The 21,799-nt window shown below is 43.2% G+C and overlaps 1 pseudogene; it reads right to left on the reverse strand.

The window, feature by feature from the left end:
• Positions 1-890: 890 nt before the first annotated feature.
• LOC136176331 (histone-lysine N-methyltransferase SETMAR-like) lies at positions 891-19,621 on the reverse strand (annotated as a pseudogene).
• Between the last annotated feature and the right edge of the window lie 2,178 nt (positions 19,622-21,799).

The raw sequence follows: 21,799 nt of genomic DNA on the forward strand, positions 1-21,799 counted from the left end.
GCGCAGGCGCGTGCGGAGGAGCGCGTGCATTGTGTTCCCTCTCTGCTCGAACACTGGAGCTCAGATCTGCACGTCCAGGCATACTTGGCTCTGGCTGTGTGCACATGCTTGCTTGGAGGTGTGGAATGTGTGCTTCTGTGTGGGTGCACCTCATGGACTGGGGTGTCTCTGTGGGTCCCAGCAGCAGCCCGGGGCCTGAGCAGCCCCGCCCCACCCCAGAGTCACACATGTCCCCAATGGCCAGCAGGGGGCCCCTGAGCACCACGTGCGGGGCTCCTGGGAAGGGGGCCAGTGGTGAGGACTGCAGGAGCCTTCCTCTCTGCTCTAATCCCTCCTGGCCCTAGCCCTGTCTCCTGCCCTCAGCCCACACGGAAGCAGAGGTATATCCATAGCCAAGGGAGACCTTGCGCGTTGGAGGATGGCTGTGACCTGGAGCAGGTTCCCTGAATGGTGGGGACTGACCTTTCTGTAGGTTGCTGAAGACCTGCCACCCTCCTGGTTCCTTGTTGAGCCCTTGCTGGGAAATGCTCGGCCTGGACCTTGGCAGGCAACAGGCTCACAGGCGAAACCCCCTGGCCTGGGCTGAGGCCTGGGGGAGGATGCAGTCTGAGGAAAAGGGCTCCTTCCCTGTGGACCACAGAAGGGGCAGAAGATAATGCTCAGAGATGCCTGCTAACCCCTGCTTGAAGTGGCCACTGCAAGATAGACACATGATGACTCTCTTTCTTGAAAGTGGGGCAGTAGCATCATCATGAAGGCAACGTGAGTGCCACAAAGACAACCAGCCCGGACTGTGCGACCTCAGGAATTGTCAATCTGGAAGGCTCCACAAAGAACTCGGGACCCGCTGGACTTGACACGTGCCAGCGAGAGCCACCAGAGAATCAGGGTCACCGCTGGTGTTGACGCGGGCCTGGATTATCTCCCAGGCGCTGATTCTGCAGTCCAGGGCCCTGGGCTGCTTGTCTCTGGACCCACTGTGCCCACTGCAGGGCTGAGCTGAGGCTGGCGTTTGCGGGTGCCTTCATGAGCAGGAACACGGAGTGGGCGTGGATGGTAACCTGGGTGTAGCAGTTGGGGTGATGGAGGCATCATGGGAAGAGACAGGTGGAACTTAATGCTGAGTCTGGACCAGACCTGTTCTGGTCGTGCTAGCTAGAACCTGGAAGAGGTAGGCTTCTTGAGAAGGAGGGCTCAGGTCAGACTCTTGCAGACTGAACTGGAAAAGAGCGGAGCCATCAGGTGATCCTGTGGGTTTTATACAGTTTTTTTTGCCAGGCCCTGTGGATCACCTGGATGTACCTTAAGGCAGCCCAGTGGTGGTGAGAAGGAAGTGGAGAGGGAGACAATGGCAAGACTCTGGACCCCTGGCTTCAATTCGGTTGAAGCTGCTCAGTTTTTTGTCTTTTTGATCTTGAGTACAAATTGGAATTCATTTTTAATCAAGGGAGTATTTATGGAGTGCCTACTGTATGCATCTCACTGTTGTACATTCTAGAGATATTAGATTGATGAAAAAGTAATTACAGTTTTGGACAGTGAATTTCACATCATTTTAGCCAGGCTGAAACACATGTTTATTAATCAGAATAGGAACAATTACGAGCAACACGTTTTGCCAATGAGAAGTAAGTTTGTTAATGCCTATAGCATAAAAATCCATGCTTTGGAATTCAGTGAACTCTTGGAAAACATTTTCTGCCTCTTGCTGGTTGTGGACGCATTTTCACTGCAAAAAGTTGTCCAGATGCTTGAAGAAGTGGTAGTCAGTTGGTGAGAGGTCAGGTGAATATGGCAGATGAGGCAAAGCTCTGTAGCCCACTGTGTTCACCTTTTGGAGTATTGGTTGTGCGATGTGCGATTGGGTGTTGTCGTGGAGAAGAATTGGGTCCTTTCTGTTGATCAATGCCAGCTGCAGGCGTTGCAGTTTCTTATGCATCTCATTGATTTGTTGAGCATACTTCTTAGATGTAATGGTTTCGCTGGGATTCAGAAAGCTGTGATGGATCAGATGGGCAGCAGACCACCAAACAGTGACCATGACCCTCATTTGGCTGCAAGTTTGGCTCACCGGTTGTCGTATAAAATCCACTTTTCACTGCACGTCACAATTCAGTTGAGAAGTGGTGCACTGTTGTGGCATAGAGTAAGAGAAGACGACCCATTTCAAAACGATGATGTTTTTGATATGCGGTCAGCTTATGAGGCACCCACCTATTAAGTTTTTTCGCCTTTCCAGTTTGCTTCAATTGCCGAATGACCATAGAATGGTTGACGTTGAGTTCTTGGGCAACTTCTTGGGTAGTTGTAGGAGGATCAGTTTCAATCATGCTCTCAGTTGCTCATTGTCAGCTTCTGATGGCTGGACACTACGCTCCTCATCTTCAAGGCTCGCATCTCCTTTGCAAAACTTCTTGAACCACCACCGCACTGTACATTCATGAGCAGTTCTTGGGCCAAATGTGTTGTTGGTGTTATGAGTTGCCTCTCCTACTTTACAACACATTTTGAATGCAAATAAAAATAAATCACTAGAATTTGCTTTTTGTCTAACATTATTTCAATAGTCTAAAATACATATAAAATAAACAGCAAGTAATAAGTCATTCTAAAATACATATAAAATAAAGAGCAAGTGATGTCATTAGCAAAAAAACATAAAACAAGAAATATGCATTCAAATGATTTATAACATAACCACATTTAAGAATGTATTCTAAAGTCAAACAGCAAAGTTCACAATGCAAAACCACCATTACTTTTGCACCAGCCTAATATTTGGAGAACAAAACATATAACAACTGTGCTCTCTTGACTGTTATATTCTCGTAGGGAGGACAGGTAAACTAATAAATGACAATTTAATTTTGGGTTGTAAGTGGTATCAGTAAAACAAGGTGTGGGATAGAGTGATGGGTAAGGATGGATGGGGCCCCTTGAGGTCCCATGGTTAAGGATGGCCTCTCTGAGGAGGTGCTATTCGAGCTAAGGCCTGAATGATGACAGTGGGATGAACATTCTAGATAAGATTTTGTTTGAAGAAAACTCTCTGTGGAAAGATTTGAAAATCTCTCAGTCTTCTTTTATTTGTATTCATTTATTTAAATTTCAAAGGTAATACATATTCATTGTGACAATTTCCAACCTTATTAATGTACATACAGTCAAATGTAGAAGTGACTTCTTCCCGCTTCGCCTCTCCCACCCCCCACCCCCAATTCCACTTCTTGAAGAGAATCCCTTTATCACTTAGGTGGATAACCTTCCGGATTTTTCTCTGTGCAATTGCGAATATATATGTTAATTTCCAACTTTATCTCTGCTAACTTGTCTCGTAAGACAGGCAAGCTCATCAAGGCCAAAATGGACTCTGGACTTTCTTTGCTAAACTTCTTTCACCCCCAGGTTTTCTCCTCTTTGAAAATAACATCACCACCCCAGCCAGGTGTTCAGGTCCCAAGGCTGGGAGACATCCTTGATAGGACTCCAAGTCCAGTTTGCTAGCAAATCCTATAGACCCTGTCTCCAAAACATGTCCCTGCCAGACACTTGTTACACTCCACTGCCAACAACCCAGTGTAAGCCACCAGTACACCTTGCCAGAACCTCCTCACTGCTCTTCATCCTCTCTTGTTCCTCCCTACAGTTCTTTCTTCACCCAGCAGCCAGAGTGGGCTTTTAAAGCTGGTAAACCTTGGATGCATGAGACAAGTGCTAAGGGCTGGTGAACTGGGAAGACCCAGAAGGATGGGATGGAGAGGGAGGCGGGAGCGGGGAGCGGGATGGGGAACACATGTAAATCCATGGCTGATTCATGTCAATGTATGGCAAAAACCACTAAAAAAAGAATAAATAAAATAATTTAAAAAAAAAAAAAAAAAAAAAAAAAAACTGGTAAACCTGGTCATGTGCCTCCTTGCTTATACCCCAGTGGCTTCCCAGACTCTTCATTTGCAGACTGAGACTCAAGGACTAAATGATCTCAGACCATGGTCCTTCTCTCCAGTCTCATCACGTCCCTTTCACGCCTTATTCATTATCCTCATCTTCTTCCTGTTGTGTCTCAGGGCTTTATTTTGCAATAGCTGAGCTAGTTCTTTCTCATCATTCTGATCTTAACTCTGTGTCACCCTCCAGGGAGGCATTCCCCATGGCTCCAGGTACAACAGTCTCCCTTTTGCTCTGCCCCCCTCTACATCTCCAAACATGCTCTATCCCATCACCTTGTTTTATTTCCTTTATAGCACTCAGTTTATTGGAAGGCATCATGCTTGTTTCCTTGTTTATCATCTGTCTCCTCTGCTCCCCTCCACTGAATGCAGGCTCTGTCAGGGCAGAGATCTTGACTCATGTTCGTGTTCACAGATCCACTGATGAGTAAATAAAACTGTTTCCAGATCGTTGCTAATGAGCAAGGCTCTAGTGAACACTCTTGGGCATATGTACATCTTTGGGTGACTGTGGAAGGGATTCTGTGGGACACATTTTTAGAAGTGGAGTTTCTAGGTTCAAGGTGTTGTATTGTAAAATTTGATGGATATGTCAAATTGCTGCCCAAATTACTGTTCCAATTTGCGCTCCCACTGACTTTGATGGTGAATGCCTTCTTCTAAGTCCTTGTCAACACTGGATCATAAAATCTTTTCCTTCTTTTAGGCCTGTGTTATGAGCAAAAATCAGGTATTTTATTTTGATTTGTATTTCTATGACTATGTGAAGTTGAATATCTTTTCACTTTGTTTTTTTGTCATTGATAATTTTCTTTTGGGTGAAAAACACAGTGCTGGTCCCACTCCCTAATATAGTTCTGTTTGTAAGAAAGAAGAATAGGCAGTGGGCAGAGATTACCACTGTCATTTGGCTGTTACTACTTTTTACTGGCTGTTTATCTCTATCTTATTAATTAGTAATGCTCTTTATGTTTTGTGGAGTTTACTTTGTTATGTATGTTGCAAATACTCTCTCTTTGTCTTTCCTTTATTTTTCAGTGTTGTTTAAGCTGTTAATATCTTTGGATCCTTAACTTTTTCTGTTATTGTGAAGATAGCATGTATACCTGTAAACATTTAAAAGCAATCTATAGAAAGACATTAAATAAAAAGTGACTCTCTTCCATTACACTAAGTTAACCTTGCATATCTTCACATTTTTCATGTTTACATGCACATTCATTTATCATTCATTTATTCTTCAGTGATTCATTCTTCCAGCAAATATTTACAAGCCACTTTTACTTCCAGTATTTATTGGGTATTAACTATATTTCTGGCATTGTATAGTTATATTAGAAAAAGATGTATATATTATCGTCTGTTAAACTTGTTTTTGGAAGATGTGCTTTTCTTTTCTTTTTTTTTACATTTCAGATGCTTCTATAACAGGACCTGTATCTGCCTCATTGTTTTTTAATGTTTGCGCACTGTTCTATTTTATGCCTATGCCAGAATATATTTAATCTGGTCCTTATTGATGGGCATTTACATTGGTTCCTGTGTGTTTGCAATTACAAACCATGTTGTAGTGAGTATCTCTGCAGCTATATCTTTGCAGCCATGTGCAAATATATCTGTAGGGCAGACTCCTAAAATAGAATTGCATTTTAAGTTGATAGACATTGCCAAATTGTCCTCCAAAACTGTGTTCCAATTCACACTCCATCAAGATGTGTGAGAGTGCCCATTTTGCTACTTTATTTGCAACCCCGGATATTATGTCTTTATCATTTTTGCAAACATCTAGGGCTGAGAATGGTGTTTCATTGTTTTATTTTGCACTTCCCTAATTAGGAGTGAAGCCGAGAATCTTTTCATATATTTATTGGTCACCTGTATTTCTTCTACGAATTGTACATTCCTATTCTTTCCTCATTTTTTAATATCAAGTTGCCTGTTTAAAAAATTTAAGTTGATTTGTAAATTCCATACAGTACGGGTATTCAAACTTTCTTTGTAGATTGCAGATATTTTCTCCCAGGCTGTCTTTAGTCTTTTATTTATTTATTTAAAATTTACTTATTTTATTTTTGGCTGCGTTGGGTCTTCGTTGCTGCATGTGAGCTTTCTCTAGTTGCAATGAGCGGGGGTTGCTCTCTAGTTGCAGTTTGCAATCTTCTCATTGCGGTGACTCCTCTTGTTGCAGAGCATGGGCTCTAGGGCAAGGGCTCAGTAACTGTGCCACAGAACCCAGACACCCCGCAACATATCATATCCTCCGGGACCAGGGATCAAACCTCTATCCCCTGCATTGGCAGACAGATTTTTAACCCTGGACCAGCGGGGAAATCCTTGTCTTTAGTCTTTTAGTATCACTTATGGTATAACCCCACCTTTTCAATGGTGGATACCGCTGAATCCCTAGGGCTCCCTGGAGCAGCTTTAGAAATGATGATCTACAGCAAGCCTGATGGGCCATGCCCTACTATAGGTAATAGAGCTTTTAAAGTAAGACAAGGACATGAAATCCTAAAAGTTTCAACAAACAAAAGTAGTTCTGTTTGCAGGAAAATGTGCAAATCAGTGATGAAGCACTGTAACAACATAGGAGAAAAGGCAACAGCAAGGCCAGTGGAAGATTCCTCCTCACCTCGAGGTCAGGATTCAGCTGTGATCCCCCAAAGTGGGATTACCTGGAAATCTTGGCCAAAAAGAAAAAGGAGGAAATCTACCTAAATACAGGTTGATAACTGCTACAGGAAAAGATCAGAGAAATGTGATCTACACAGGAATTATAGTGGTCTGGACCAGTCACTGCCAAGAGGATGGGAGTAGTTCAGTCATTTACCGCCTGTTCACCTGTAGGGTTTGGTGGACTGAACCTCAGCTTCGGAGCGGGTCACCTTCCGTTGAGTGGCGATAACCTCAAAATCAGGAAAGGTTATCGTTCAGAAGGAGGGAGGAATGAAGAGGCAATTGACAATGGTTGTTATGGGCTGCTTTTACTGTAATCAGTTAATTTTATTTTCCACTAACATTAGCACAATTATTGTTGGAGCAATCTGATCCACTACTATGAGGTTTTTCAGTTCACTTCAAATGATCAGATACGTAAGAAAGAGTGCATGTATGTGTCTTAAATCTGGTTCCACTTCTGGAAGGGACACTTGGTCTGGGGAGTGAGTCACACTTTCTTGCTGTGAACACAACTGAGCATTCAAGAGACTGAATAGTTGGTGTCAAGAAATAAAGTTGAAAAAAAAAGAAAGTTGGAGATTTGTTGGAGGCTGCGAATTACATGTACCATTCCTTTATGATGTCCCCACTCTCTCTTCTTTGAATATTTATTGAACACACACTATCCAATTTCAGAATTTTCTCTCTTTGAGTTTGCATCAGTCTAGTTTGGTAACAAAAGTACCATTTATTAAGAAGAATTTCAATGAATTGGTTAATTATTATTATTTTTTCGATGGATTGAAAGGAGTTGGGACATGAGGATGGCAGTTAAATAGTGCTCAGCTGGTTCCGGATATTTTCTCTTCATGAAACAAAGCCCCAGCTTTTGTTGTGGTTTTTTTTTCCCCACCATTGAAAATGTGCAGGTTCTACATGTTGGTTAAAGAGAACAGTAGGCTTGTGCAACTGGGGTCATTCTCAGGGGGTACTGTGGGCTCCGTGGCAGGTTAGCAATGTGTAGATTCCCATCGACAGAAATGAGATTGAACATGTTCTGACTGGAGCGGCTGCTGGGCTCAGAAGACACTGGAAATCTAGTTAAGACACACACAGCGTGTGCTGTTCAGAGCGTGTGGGATCATGAGAAGCACTGTGCGCTGGGTCTGGATGCCTCTGGTGCCCAGGGATTGCCACCGGCAGCAGAGAACAAGAATTATGCTGTAGGTAGCTCCGAGCTATTTGAGCTAAAATTGCCCCTCCAGGGTCTGGAACCCAGTCCAAATTTCCTCCAGCTGTTATCCTGGGGAATGCAGGAAAGGGAGGAGAAGGCTCACCCCTTGAGATGTTTTTCGATGCTCTCGAACATCAGAACTGATTCTCCAGAACACCTTTTCTTTGTGCATCCAGACATCTGAACACTGCAGCAAAGTCAAGTCTTGAGCTTCCATAACAAGGTGACCTGAAATGAAATACCATTCTCAGCTTGGCAAATGTATATTTCATGACCTCAGAGAAAGAGACCTGGGAGATCCTGTCCACTTGGGGAGGTGAAACTAGAAGTACATCCTGGTGCTGGTGGTCTCAGCAGGTGGGGGGTCGGGGGTGGGGGAGGTCGGAGTGGGGGGGGGGTGAGCATCAAAGAATGCTGATGATGAGAGAGAGGAGAGGGAGGGAATGTGCCCTGTGTCTGTTTCTTTCTAAGAAAAGCTCTGGTAACAGGTTTCTGGGTAAATGAAAGCTGTATTGTCTCCCATCAGAGATGACTTGAAAATAAAGTGCTTTAAAGCTAATACTGCAGATGTCTGCAGGAAACTCAGCACCACACCGAACACTGTAGTTAGATAGCTGTGCAAAAAAGTACATGAAGGAAAGGGCTAATGTGCAATACTTCTATTTAAGATAGAAGGAGGAAATAGAAATTGTGATAGCATGCTATTTCAAGTAATAATAGAAAGTACTTGATGTTTACATGGTGAATGGATCAATACTAATTCTGTAGTCAGCGCACATACAGTAGTTTGGATTATACAAGTGATAGATGCACTCAGTATAACTGAAATCTCCACCCTGCAACATTTATTTCTTGCTGCGTGTTAGATGGAATTTTCCACCCAACTATCTGGAAGGATTTGCATAAGAATGGTGATAGAGCAGTATTCTTTAATGATGTGCTTTTCTTTGTTAAACTTCAAAAATGTCTATGGTGCATGATGAGGTTTGGGTGAATTGCCAAGTTAATGCTTTTTATATTTTCTTTAAAGAGCTTATCTTCAGTGTGTTGTGGGAGTTACTTTATATTGTGGTTTTAAAGGCAGTGGCAGTAAAGCTGAATTTGTAGCAATCCCCAATAAATGCCGCCTCCTCCTCCTCTAGGGCTTGGTCTTGCTAAGAAGGGAATCTGGGGAAGGCTGCCTCTGGTTCAGCTGCAAGGAGTCCCTTGGATTTATGTTCTCCGACCTGGTTTTGCTCACCAAGAAGTGAGGTTGTCACTCTCCTACCCAAACAATGACTTCTTGTTAGCCTAAACCAGCCCAGTTCTTGTCAGATGGGCTTGGAGCTCTGGTGGAGGATGAGTTGAGTTATTCAGATCAGAGCCTGGGAGCAACTGTGGTTTGGAGAGTGAACTTCTTGTCCTCCTCACAAGAACCTAATGTTGACAATGTGAGGAGGAGAAGGGACTGGAATCTTGGGAATTCCAGGAATGCACCCTCCAAGCAAAAGCAGCTTCCCTTCCTGGCCTGTGCTCTCAGAATCTGCCCTAGGGCAAGGCTTTGCGAGTACAAAGGTGGATAAACAAAACCCCAAAGCTGGAGCCCTCGAGGGTAATCCCATAGAGGACTTCACCTTAACCTCAGTTTCAATGAGACAAAGAATTTGAAACCCAAAAATAGAAGGAAACTTAAGGTCACCTAATTTTCCCTTTTGTCTAGTGCAGGAGTCTCTTTCCCAACACAGCTTTGCAGTGCATTGATCAGTTGCTGCTTGAATACCTCTGAGGACAAAGAACTCACTTCTTCTAAATAGTGATGACAACAGTGATACTATATGGCGGACTTACTATGGGTCAGGCCTGTGATAAGCCTTGAAAAATCATGGTCTTATTTAATGTTTGCAACAACCTTATGAGAACTGATTGCACCATCACTTTACAGATGGGGGAACAGGTTTCGTGTGTTGCAGAGAAAGGAATTTAGAGAGTGTGTTCTTGTTCCCTGCACCCCCTGCCCAGGCTGTCCCATGGGCTGTCCCATCATGGGCAGCCTTGATTGTTATTTTTTGTTCCTTGGAGACACTTGGAATACACTGTCAACTAAAACAAAAAGCGTAATGTGAGAGTTGCGAGTTAAGTTTTATCTGGGACAAAATGAGGACTGTAGCCCGGGAGATGGCACCTCAGATAGCTCTGAGAAACTGCTCCAAAGAGGTAGGGGGGAAGAACAGTGTATACGTGATTTTGATGAAGGGAGTGTACTTGCAATCAAGCATGTATTTTCCCAGAAGGTTTGTGTTAGTCTTGTGAGGCTTTCTCCTAGTTGTTAGAAACCATAGTTACCATGAAGGATTTTAGTGCTTTTCTAGATATGAGGAGATGTTAATGCAAGAATTGAGGTTATAAAATCAGCTCCTGATAATACCTAAGTATCTGAAGACCTGTCCTGCCGGTAGCCCCCCTCCCAATTCAGCACAGAGTGCCTCACTTCTGCTCTCCACCCTGAACTCCTTTCAGGCGGTGTTGGAGGTCAGCAGCTGCAGCAGCACATGGTTTAATCCTAGTAGAGGTTAGATGGCGAGCACCCATGGCAAGGGCCAATTTGTAGTTGAGAACACCTTGCCAGTCTTGTATACAGTAGCCCTTCAGACATTGGAGGCAGCCTTCCTGTCCCTCAGCCTGCCTCCCAGTTTTCCTTTTTCCCCTGTTCCATGCCAAACATTGCATCTCAGTCTGGCAAGTTCCTCTGGACCGCTTCCTGCTTACCAGCGCTCTTCTCAAAACATGTGTCATTTCCCTTTGGAACATTTTGAAGGGACCTTATCACTGTTGCTCGTTCTATTAGGAGACCATGGCCTCTCTTGGCAACAGGGAGCCATGAAGGCATCTATTCTGGGTGTGGAGGGAGGCTCTCCAAAGAGCACACGGTGAACTTTTTCCACAGCCCTTTCCAGGGAGAAGGCATTTAAAAAATCCAGAGTATTACACCAAGGGTTGAGCTTCCATGTCATGGCTGGTGGGAAAACCTGTGTCAGAGTAAGGGATGGAGCCTTCTGGCAGGGTTTTTGTGGTGGTCCTCCCAGGCCCTGGCGGAGACAGCTGCTCTGAGATCTAACTCGGCCTCTGACCTGGATGCTCCACAGCTCACTGGCACATCCCTGATGAGACCCTCTGCACTGGCTTCCCAGCTTATGAAAGGTGATCGTGTTGTTGACACACTCTGGAGTTGTCTTTCTCATGAAGTGAGTCCTGACTCAGAATCAGGCCATCTCCCGTTCACTGTATGACCTTGGGCAAATACCTCCCCCTCTTTGGGCTTTCATATCCATCTCTGTAGAGGTCAGTGTAGTCTTAACAGTGCTAAATTAATTAAACAAGGAGAACCTTAGACTGAGGTGGCTTGGCTGCCATGGTGCCCACGCCAGCAAACCAGAATCTAAGGCTGTAAATGCCTGTGCTCAGTCGCTCAGTCATGTCTGACTCTCTGGGACCCCACGCACTGCAGCCCGCCAGGCTCCTCTGTCCATGGGGATTCTCCAGGCAAGAACACTGGAGTGGGTTGCCATGCTCTCGTCCACGGGATCTTCCCAACCCGGGGATCGAACCCAGGTCTCCTGAGTTGCAGGAGGATTCTTTCCCATTTGAGCCACCAGGGAAGCCCTAAACAAAGAGTGGTGCTGGGCCCCACCACAGGGCCGGCGCACCCCCTCCTGTGAAGGCGAGGGAGGTTCTGACCATATGCTCTGGCAGCCGCCATGGTGGCCACTGCGCACTTGGGAGGGGCAGCGGCTGGGGGTTCTGGTGCCCCAAGGCCTAGAAGCCACGAAATCAAAACACTGAGGATAGCCAATCACAGAGGCCAACCTATCACAGAGGCCCAACCAGTCCTAAGCTCCTGCCAATCAGTAATTTCCTTCCTTCACTTTTGTGTCTTCTCTGTAAAAGCCTCTCCCTAGCTCCTGTTGGTGGGGTTTGGTGCTGCCTGATTGGAGTGGATTTTTGTTGTTTTTGTTATTGTTCAGTCGTGTCTGACTCTTTTTGACCCCATGGCCTGCAGCACACCAGGCTTCCCTGTCCTTCACCATCTCCTGCAGTTTGCTCAAACTCATATCTATAGAGTTGATTTGCCATCCAACCATCTCATCCCCTGTGGCCCCCTTCTCCTCCTGCCCTCAATCTTTCCCAGCAACAAGGTCTTTTCCAGGGAGTCGGCTCTTTGAATCAGATGGCCAAAATAGCAGAGCTTCAGTTTCAACATCAGTCCTTCCAATGAATATTCAGGTTGGTTTCCTTTAGGATTGACTGGTTTGATCTCCTTGCTGTCCAAGAGATGCTCAAGAGTCTTCACCAGCACCACAGTTCGAAAGCATCAATTCTTTGGCACTCAGCCTTCTTTGTGGTCCAGCTCTCATATCTGTTCATGACTACTGGAAAACCATAACTTTGGCTATACAGACTGTTGGCAAAGTGATGTTTCTGCTTTATACAATGCTGTCTTGGTTCATCATAGCTTTTCTTCCGAGTAACAAGCATCTTTTACTGAAATAAACTCTTAAAATTTTTACCATGGTGTAGTTCATCTTTTAACAGTTCTGGTGTCAGAAGAAGAAACTGCAGGAGGCCCCTCAGAGTCTCCAGGAGCAGGAAGCAGCCATCAGTGGGGACTGTTGGAGCCCCTTCAGTGGCTGCCTTCTTGCGGTGTCTGGACGTGGCGGGTGAGTCCCCCCTGAGTCCTGGATCCCAGTTCCACAGCTTTCAGACTTGATTTGAGCACTTCTTTTTTCCATCTGGGTCTGGAACATGGATGGTAATAATTAGATCCTACTTAGAAGTTGGTCTGAGTCTGGGGTTGAACTGGGTCTGACTTAAGTGGGACTGGGGCCAGTGTGAGACCTCAGGTGAATAAACTTTAAGGCTGAACAAGTAGGCTAACCTTTCCAAAGATCATCTTGAACTACTGTTGGCACGGTGGAGAACTTTTAACCTAGATGAACTCATCCATTAAAAGTTGCCCCAGAGGAAAAAGGGGTCTTGGTCACTTTAAAGGGTGGAAGGAAAATTATTTTTCCTTCTTTACAGTTTCTGGGGACCAAGATAAGACCCACTGAGACACTAACATATTCTGGAGCCTCTAGACAGCACCCTGGGAAAACTAGCAGAAGCTCCCAAAGGATAAGAATTCTTCCCAAAGTTGGCTTTCCTTGATCCCTATCTGTGATGCCTGTGTCAGAGACTAAGGTAAAATTTCAAATTGTTCCTTCCTTTCTAAGGACTTCCCTGGTGGCTCAGATGGTAAAGAATCTGCCTGCAGTGCAGGAGATGCAGGTTCGATCCCTGAGTCTGGAAGATCTCCTGGAGAAGGGAATGGCAACCTACTCCTGTATTCTTGGAGAATCCCATGGACAGAGGAGGTACTGATTCTTTCTTTCCCAGAGATGGAACAGTTTGTCTCATGCTGTGTTCTAAGAATGTGACTGACAGCCCTCAGATTGGGGGCCTCCAAAATATGGCTGGACAGAAATGTAGATTGCACCCTATTTGCAGCTGGGGTCCTACTGACTATAGCCAGGCTCATGAGAGTCCCTTGGACAGTGAGAAGATCAAAACAGTCAATCCTAAAGGACATCACTCCTGAATATTCATTGGAAGGACTGATGCTGAAGCTCCAATACTTTGGCCTCTTGAAATGAAGAGCCAACTAATTGGAAAAGACCCTGATGCTGGGAAGAATTGAGGGCAAGAGGGGTGGGGTGGTGACAGGATGAGATGGTTGGATAGCATCACTGACTCAACAGACATGAGTTTGAGCGAACTCCGGGAGATAGTGAAGGACAGGGGAGAGCCTGGCATGTTGCAGTTTATGGGGTCACAAAGAATCGGACACGACTTAATGACTCAACAACAATGGGGGAACTATCTCTTTCTTTTGGTTATCTGTGAGAGGGGCTCTGGATCTTGGGAGGGTAAGTTCTTTTGCACATTCTGGTATCTAGGGAGTTATTCAGTACTGGCAGGGATATTTTTATTATTTGTCCAAACTGAAACTTGATATGATGTTTAAAATGATTTTTAAAGTAAGTATCTCTGTGGTCAGAAGTTGGCCAAGTTGGAAGCTAATGTTCAGAACATGGTAAGAAAAAAAATTTTTTTTTTAGGCCTTGTCCCTAAATGAAACTATGTACACAGAGGGAAAGAAAAACATTCTGAAGCCAGTGTGGAAAGATTTACTAAAACATTCCAGAGAAACACAGCTCTAAATCTAGAACATGGGAATCATTTGATTTCCATCTTAGTTGAAGATCTTCTCCTTAATATAAAAGCGAGTTAAAGATACTGTAGTTGGATGGCTGGATCAGCAGCTGGATATAATTCAGATGGCAACCCAATAATTTGAGGAATTAAAAACAACTCGGGGTACATGCTCAGTCGCTAAGTCATGTCCATTCTTTGCAACTCCATGGACTGCAGCCTGCTAGGCTCCTCTGTCCGTGGGATTTCCCAGGCAAGAATACTGGAGTGGGTCACCATTTCCTTCTCCAGGGTATCTTTTTGACCTAGGGATTGAATCCATGTCTCCTTCATTGGCAGGTAGGTTCTTTACCACTGAGCCCCCAGGGAAGCCCCCAAAATAACTGTACTTGACTTACAAATCAAGTCTTTGTAAGAATATAGTTGAAGCTCTAGAAACAGTTCAAAACACACTATTGTTTTCACCAATCCCCAGACCTTCCCTATTCAAACTGAACAGATAGTCAAAGTACCTCTCCAGCCATGATGAGGGTCTTTCTGATGGCCAGGTTGTGTCACTGCATGCCCCCAGGACCCCCATGATGGTGCAGCACTGCGTGAATCAGTATTAGTACAACAAATGAAATTGCACTAAAATGAAACTGATGACAGATGACCACGTTGAAATAATTGTAAGCTTAAGACACGGACTTGTTAAATCAAGGTTATTTTGAGTTAAAAAAGTGCTCAACACTCATAAATTAAAAAAATCCTCTTTTAATGAGCAATTTTTTAAATGGCAATTTTTTGTAATCCTTGTGCTTTTCTCTGCCTTTCTGAAGAATGGTTTTCTTTCCTTACCCACCCATCTTTCATCAGATCCCATAGAAAAGTTAGGAGGGCGAAAGGAAGTGTCATGCCTCTTTATTGGTTTAAAAATATTTATTAAGCATTATATGCTTAATTTTTTAATTTTAAGTTTTCATTCATTGAAGTGGAAAGAGCACGAGGCTAAATTGGGAGATGCAACTTCTGGTTGTGGTTTTGTGTGACCTTAAGAGAATCTCATTCCCTCTCCAGGTCTTCTGTTCTTCTTTTGGGGGCTGGTAAAAGTGATTTGTAAAGTTGTCCCCAAGTCTGGCTTTCATGTGTCAAAGCAACTTCAGGCTGGGCCAGACAAGTCAATCTAGTCAGCACTGCTGGAGTCCCTATTAAGTTCTAGACCTTGTGCTGGGCATGGGATACACTCAGGGAAAATAGACATGGAACCATTCCAGCTGCTGCTGCCTGGGATTATAGCCCAATACCAGCTCTTGCTTGCTAGAGAATCTTAGTCCAATTGTTTCTCTTCTGTGCCTCGTTTTCCTGATGGGTTTGTGGTACTGGTAAAATAAAGGAATACGTGTCAAGGGATTCCTATAGTACCTGGTGCATGGTGAACATTAAATGATGCTGACTTTTATTTTTATTATTGGTAGAGGAGGTAGATATTAATCCAATAATCACAAAAATAAATATAGCGTTTTAGTTGTACTAAGTGCTCTGAGAACACATATCAGGAGGATTCCTTCAGTGTGGAAAGTAATGATTAAGCTTAAGATCTGAAGGAGAAGTTCACCAGTATGAAGGAGAATGGAACAGACTCCAGGGAATGGCATATGCAAAACTCCTATGGTGGGAAGAAGCACAGATTTCTGTGGATTTAGAGAAGGCCAGGATGAAGCAGAACAAGAAAGAGGAAGAGAGTAGAGGTTGGAGGTGGGGCAGGGACCAGGCTGTGCTGGGGTCTGCTAGAGCCCAAGATTTAGAAAAACTGGTTTTGTAAGTGCCTCCTGGAAGCCAGAGTTCCCAATTAGACCCATGGCACTGACACGCTGAGCTGATATCCACGAGGATTTGGCTTTCTCCAGATTGGAACCCATTGGAACCAGATTCTCAGGGACACTAGGAAAGTGCATGTGATGAGTTATGGCTCAAAAGGCTTGACACCTCCTGGGCCATCTTGCACTTAGATCATGCTCTCAGGACCAGAGTCCCAGACTGTATTCTGATCCTTTCAGTGTCCTATTCAGGGTGTCGGTGGGTGGTCACATTTGAATAGGGTTGGAAAGACAAAAGTGGCAACCCACTCCAGTGTTCTTGCCTGGAGAATCCGAGGGAGCGGGGAGCTTGGTGGGCTGCCGTCTGTGGGGTCGCACAGAGTCGGACACGACTGAAGTGACTTAGCAGCAGTAGCAGAAAAGACAAAACCAAATTCTTCCCTGTCTACAGGGAGATAAGGCTTCATGGGTCTTAAGCTCTTGAGAGTATATTTACTATTTGAGAATCAGATGAAATCTGTGGATTTTTCTATTTGAGAGATGCATTTACACACTTAAATCCAAATTGGGGTGTACTTTTAGGTTGGGTTTGTGGGTCCCCTTGAAACTCAAACATGGTCCCAGGTTAAATGTCCTTCTAGTACAAGACAACGCCCAACATTATGGACATTCACTATCCCTTTCAGTGTCTAACCCCTCCCTCTCTCTCTCCCCCATCTATCTCCTCTTTCCTTCTCTGTTGGCTCCATTTTGGACTCTTATCGAGAGTCAGTTTCCCCTTAGACTACTTTAATTTTCTTTACCTTTGTCCCTCTGCCTTAGATTCTTATCTAATCACCTCTTCACATTCTATGGGAAAAAGAAAATGTATTGAGGGAGGGATGAAAGTGAAATAAATGAATAAAATTACAAATGCTGATTTTCAGAATAAAGTATATCAAGCTTATTACAGATGCTTTGGAAAAAACATACAAGTTAAAAAGTTCGTAGTCTCAGCACCTAAAGGGAACCAATGGTATTTTTTTTTTCCTAGTATTTTTCTGTGGAAAATTTTTTTTATAGAGTCATGATCAAAATGTCTATGTATATGTATTTTTACATTTAAATGCTTTATTTAACATTTATTTTCCCTTTAGCCCAAATGCATATATGTATTAAATTTCTTTTATTGTGGAAAGTATGAAGCATACACAAAACCGAGGCAATGTTATAATGAACCTACCACCCATCCCATGTACCCAACACCTGGCTTTAAACATTATTAGTATTGTATCCATGAACTTCTGATGTGCAACAAATAGCCTCAAACTTTAGTAGCTTAAAATAGTGACCACTGATTTTGTTAAGAATTCTCTAGAGGAGAGATTTTGGCTGGGCTCAGCTGTGTGGCTCTTCAGCTAGTCATGGCTGGCCTCAGTCTTGCATTTCTGTTTTGCTGCCACTTAGCTAGATGGGTTTGCTTCTGGGATTGACTGGCTGACATGTGGGGCCACAAGAGGGATTGGGTCCCTGTGTCTCTCGTCATTCAGCAGGTTATCCTTGGGCTTCTTTACATGGTGATAGAAGACTTCCAACCACAGCAAGAGGCAAGTGCCAACGCATAAGTGTTTTTCAAACTTCTGGTTGTCACTCACTAATACTGCTATTGGCCAAAGCAGGCCACAGAGTCAATGTACACTCCAGGGGTGGAGAAATAGATTCTACTTCTTGATGAAGAATCTGCAGCATCATTTTGTAAGGATGTGAATATAAGCAGAAGAATTTGTGGCCTTTTTTAGTAAGGGTATGGCTATAGGCAAGAGAAGAATTTGCGGCCAATTTTAGAATCTACCACAAATGTGTTGCTAATACTAATATTGGTAAATCATCATTTCTGACGTTATTGGTAGACTGTCATGAATATAATTTAGATGGCTGAGTAACGTACCACCCAGTGCATTGCTGAGCCTTGTGTGACCATTACCCTATTGTTGAGGATCGAGGTCATTGCCATTTTTTTGCCATTATGAATAATGCTACAATAGATGCTTTGTGCATAAAGCTTTTTCTGGTTTGGGGATTATTTCCTCCGAGTAGTCACAAAAGTGGTATTACTGTGTCAAACATTTTAGAGCTCTTAGTACACTTTGCCAAATTGCTTTCCAAAAGAATTGTATCAATTTACACTCCCACCAGTGTGTGTGAGAGTACCCCACAGGGATCCTTCTAAAATGCAAATCTGATTATCTCATGCCCATTTTAAAAATGATCTCTACTGCCGTCATAATAAAGATTAAACTATGTAAGACAGAACTATGTCTGCCACATGACTTTTGAAAAACTAAAAGGCTGCTTTAGCTTGATAAGACCCTGTATCCAAGGTTTATAGAATCTAGTGAGGAACAAGACTTGATAGGCCCAGAACCAAGTGAAGGCATCACCCTCAAGTTGTCCTGGAATGCAGGCATCATCATTACAGATGAGGAAACTGAGGGTGAAAGACTGCAGTATTTAAAGTAGAAACCTGTTCACAGCTTTCTATATATGGCATCATCTATGGATGTGAGAGTTGGCCCACAAGGAAAGCTGAGTGCCAAAGAATTGATGCTTTTGAACTGTGATGTTGGAGAGGACACTTGAGAGTCCCTTGGACTGCAAGGAGATCCAACCAGTCAATCCTAAAGGAAATCAGTCCTGAATATTCATTGGAAGGACTGATGCTGAAGCTCCAATACTTTGGCTACTTGCTGCGAAGAACTGACTTATTTGAAAAGACCCTGATGCTGGGAAAGATTGAAGGCAGAACAAGGAGATGACAGAGGATGAAATGGTTGGACGGCATCACCAACTCGATGGACATGAGTTTGAGTAGGTTCCAGGAGTTGGTGATAGACAGGGAAGCCTGGTGTGTTTCAGCCCATGGGTTCACAAAGAGTTGGACACAACTGAGTGACTGAACTGAACTGACTGATTTTAGCATCACCTTTGCAAAGGAATGAACATATAACAGTTTAAATACATATTTAATCAATGCAAAATAACTATGTTTCTTTTGTTGGTTAGAATTCTTTAGTTCCAAAATCTGAAGACTGTGAGTCTTAGAATGAGACAGATCTAAGTTTGAATTCTGGTATTTACTAGAATTTGAGTAAGACTTAACATCTCTAAGCCTCCTCCACTTTGTTATCTGTAAGATGTGGGTAGTAATGCCTACATTCTAGGAGTTTGGTGATGATTCAACATATATACCAAATGTCTAGCAGAACCATTCAGCAGGAGCTATTATTCTTCCTATGTGAGATGAATAGATAAGTAGAAGGGAACCATACATGTAACCAAAATGAGGAGGCATTGATAATCTAGGACTATAAAAAGACTTTGTGACTTTTTACACCCACATTACCATGATTTGAATCTCGTCTCAGTCTACTACTGAGAATTCTTGCCTTTACAGAGGGTTCATTTTTCCCAGTGTTATTGAGAATCCCCAGGTTCATGGATCATTGTTTCCCCTTGATGCTCACATTCTGTCCCTTTGATGGTCACCTGGAAAGGGAGAACAGAGATCAGGATGCATTCCTCAAGATACAGTTCCTCAACCATGACTCTCCAGGCTGCCCTATCTGAGCTCTGGATGCCTTTAGCACATAGCTAGTGGGGAAGGGCAGCTGTTGACCAGAGCAGGCTCCACCCACAGTTGGCGCTTTTCCATAGGAGTATCTGATGGAGCTCTCCCTGGGCCCCAGGAGTCCCAGGACTTTCTTGTTATCCATTGCAAATATATATCTACAGATTTGCTCAAGCCAACCTGATTTTCTGGTGCTCTTTTTTTTTTTTTTTTTTTAAACTTTTTATGTTACATAGGAGTGCCTGGTGGCTCAGACGGTAAAGCGTATGCCTGTAATGTGGGAGACCTGGGTTTGATCCCTGAGTCGGGAAGATCCTCTGGAGAAGGAAATGGCAACCCACTGCAGTACTCTTTGCCTGGAAAATTCCATGGATGGAGGAGCCTGGTAGACTGCAGTCCATGGGGTCGCAACGAGTCGGACATGACTGAGCAACTTCACTGGTTCACTGGTAAGTGACTAACGATGCTATACAGCAAAGTGATTCAGCTATACATATATGTTAGTTGCTCATTCATGTCTGACTCTTGGCAACCCCATGGGCTGTTGTCTGCCAGGCTTCTCTGTCCATTCTCCAGACAAGAAGACTGGAGTGGTAGCCATTCCCTTCTCCAGGAGATCTTCCTGGCCCAGGGATCAAAGCCGGGTCTTCTGCATTGTGGGCAGACTACCTTCCGAGCCACTCTTAATTCTTATCAAATTCATTTCCAAATTCATTTACGTTGTTAGGTTTCAAATTCTTTTTCAAATTCATTTAGGTTGTTATGTAATATTGAGCAGAGTTCCCTGTGCTATACAGTAGGTCCTTGTTGGTTTTCCATTTTAATATAGCAGTGTATACATGTCGATCCTAAATTTCATAACTGTCCCTCCCCCACCCCCCTGCCACCTTTTCCTCCTGGTAATGATAAGTTTGTTCTCTAAGTCTGTGAGGCTATTTCTGTTTTATAAATACATTTATTTGTATCATTTTTTAGATTCTGCATATAAGCAATATCATACAATATTTGTCTCTCTCACTTCACTCAACATGGCAGTCTTTAGGTCCATCCATGTTGCTGCAAATGGCATTATTTCCTTCTTTTTAATGGGTGAGTAATATTCCATTGTATGTATATACCATATCTTCTTTATCCATTCATCTGTTGATGAATATTTAGGTTGCTTCCATGTCTTGGCTATTCTAAACAATGCTGCAATGAATATTGGGGTGCATGTATCCTTTTGGACCAAGCTAACCTGGTTTTCTGTCTTTTCCATTGAGATGTTTTAGTGTGGCACTATCCAAGAGAATATATAATGTCAGTCACAGGTATAATTTTACATTTTCTAGCAGCAATATTAAAATATATAAAGAAATAGATGAAATTAATTTCAATAATATGTTATTTAATGCAGTATATCTATTATTTAGCATATAAAACATAAAATTATTAATGAAATGATCTACATGATTTTAAAAATCATATATCTCAAAAGCTGGTGTATTAACATATCTTATGCTTATGGCACATCTGAAGTTGGACTAGTCCCCTTTTCAGTGCTCAGTAACCGCAGGTGGCTAGTGGCCACTAAATGGAACAGCGCCATTCTGAAACAAAACTACCTGGACTCCGAGTGGTACACCTCTCCAGTAGTACAGGTCTTGATACCCACATGCATTTTTCCTGAAAACCTACTTCTGATTTCAGCTTGGATGGATCTGTGGAGATTCCATATACTATATACTGTACCTAGAATTATTCTTTTTAGCATAGTATTGTATCAAGTTTACCAGTTTGGACTCTGTTTCCCTTACAGTGAATTCCCTTTTCAGGAGTCTCTTGTGTTTTCCCACTTTGCTGCCACCCTAAATTATCAGAGAAGAAATGTTTTTAATCCTTGAACATTAATAAGAAAGGAGCAAGAGAGTCAGAGTTTTATTTTTATTCCTCCCATGAGGTTCCTCTGCTCCTCTGTGGATTTGTGGAATAAGAGAATGTGTGGGAATCCGTGACCCAAGTGCACAGGATATGATGGGGAATGGATACCTCCTTGCAGTGACCAGCAGTGTCTGAGCCTTGGGTAATGACTCAGCTGAAATGTAGACACTTCCTAGAAAGATTTCTCGATTAGTGATAACAGATCCTACTATGTGTAAATGCTTCACATGCCTCGTTTCCCGAGGTAGACATTATTATCCCTGTTTTATTTTATTTTTTTCATTTATTTTTATTAGTTGGAGGCTAATTACTTTACAATATTGTAGTGGGTTTTGTCATACATTGACATGAATCAGCCATGGATTATCCCTGTTTTATAGATGAAACAGAGGTTAAGGACCTT

This window comes from Muntiacus reevesi, chromosome 10 (genome assembly GCF_963930625.1).
Source record: "Muntiacus reevesi chromosome 10, mMunRee1.1, whole genome shotgun sequence".
Classification (NCBI taxonomy): Eukaryota; Metazoa; Chordata; class Mammalia; order Artiodactyla; family Cervidae; genus Muntiacus; species Muntiacus reevesi.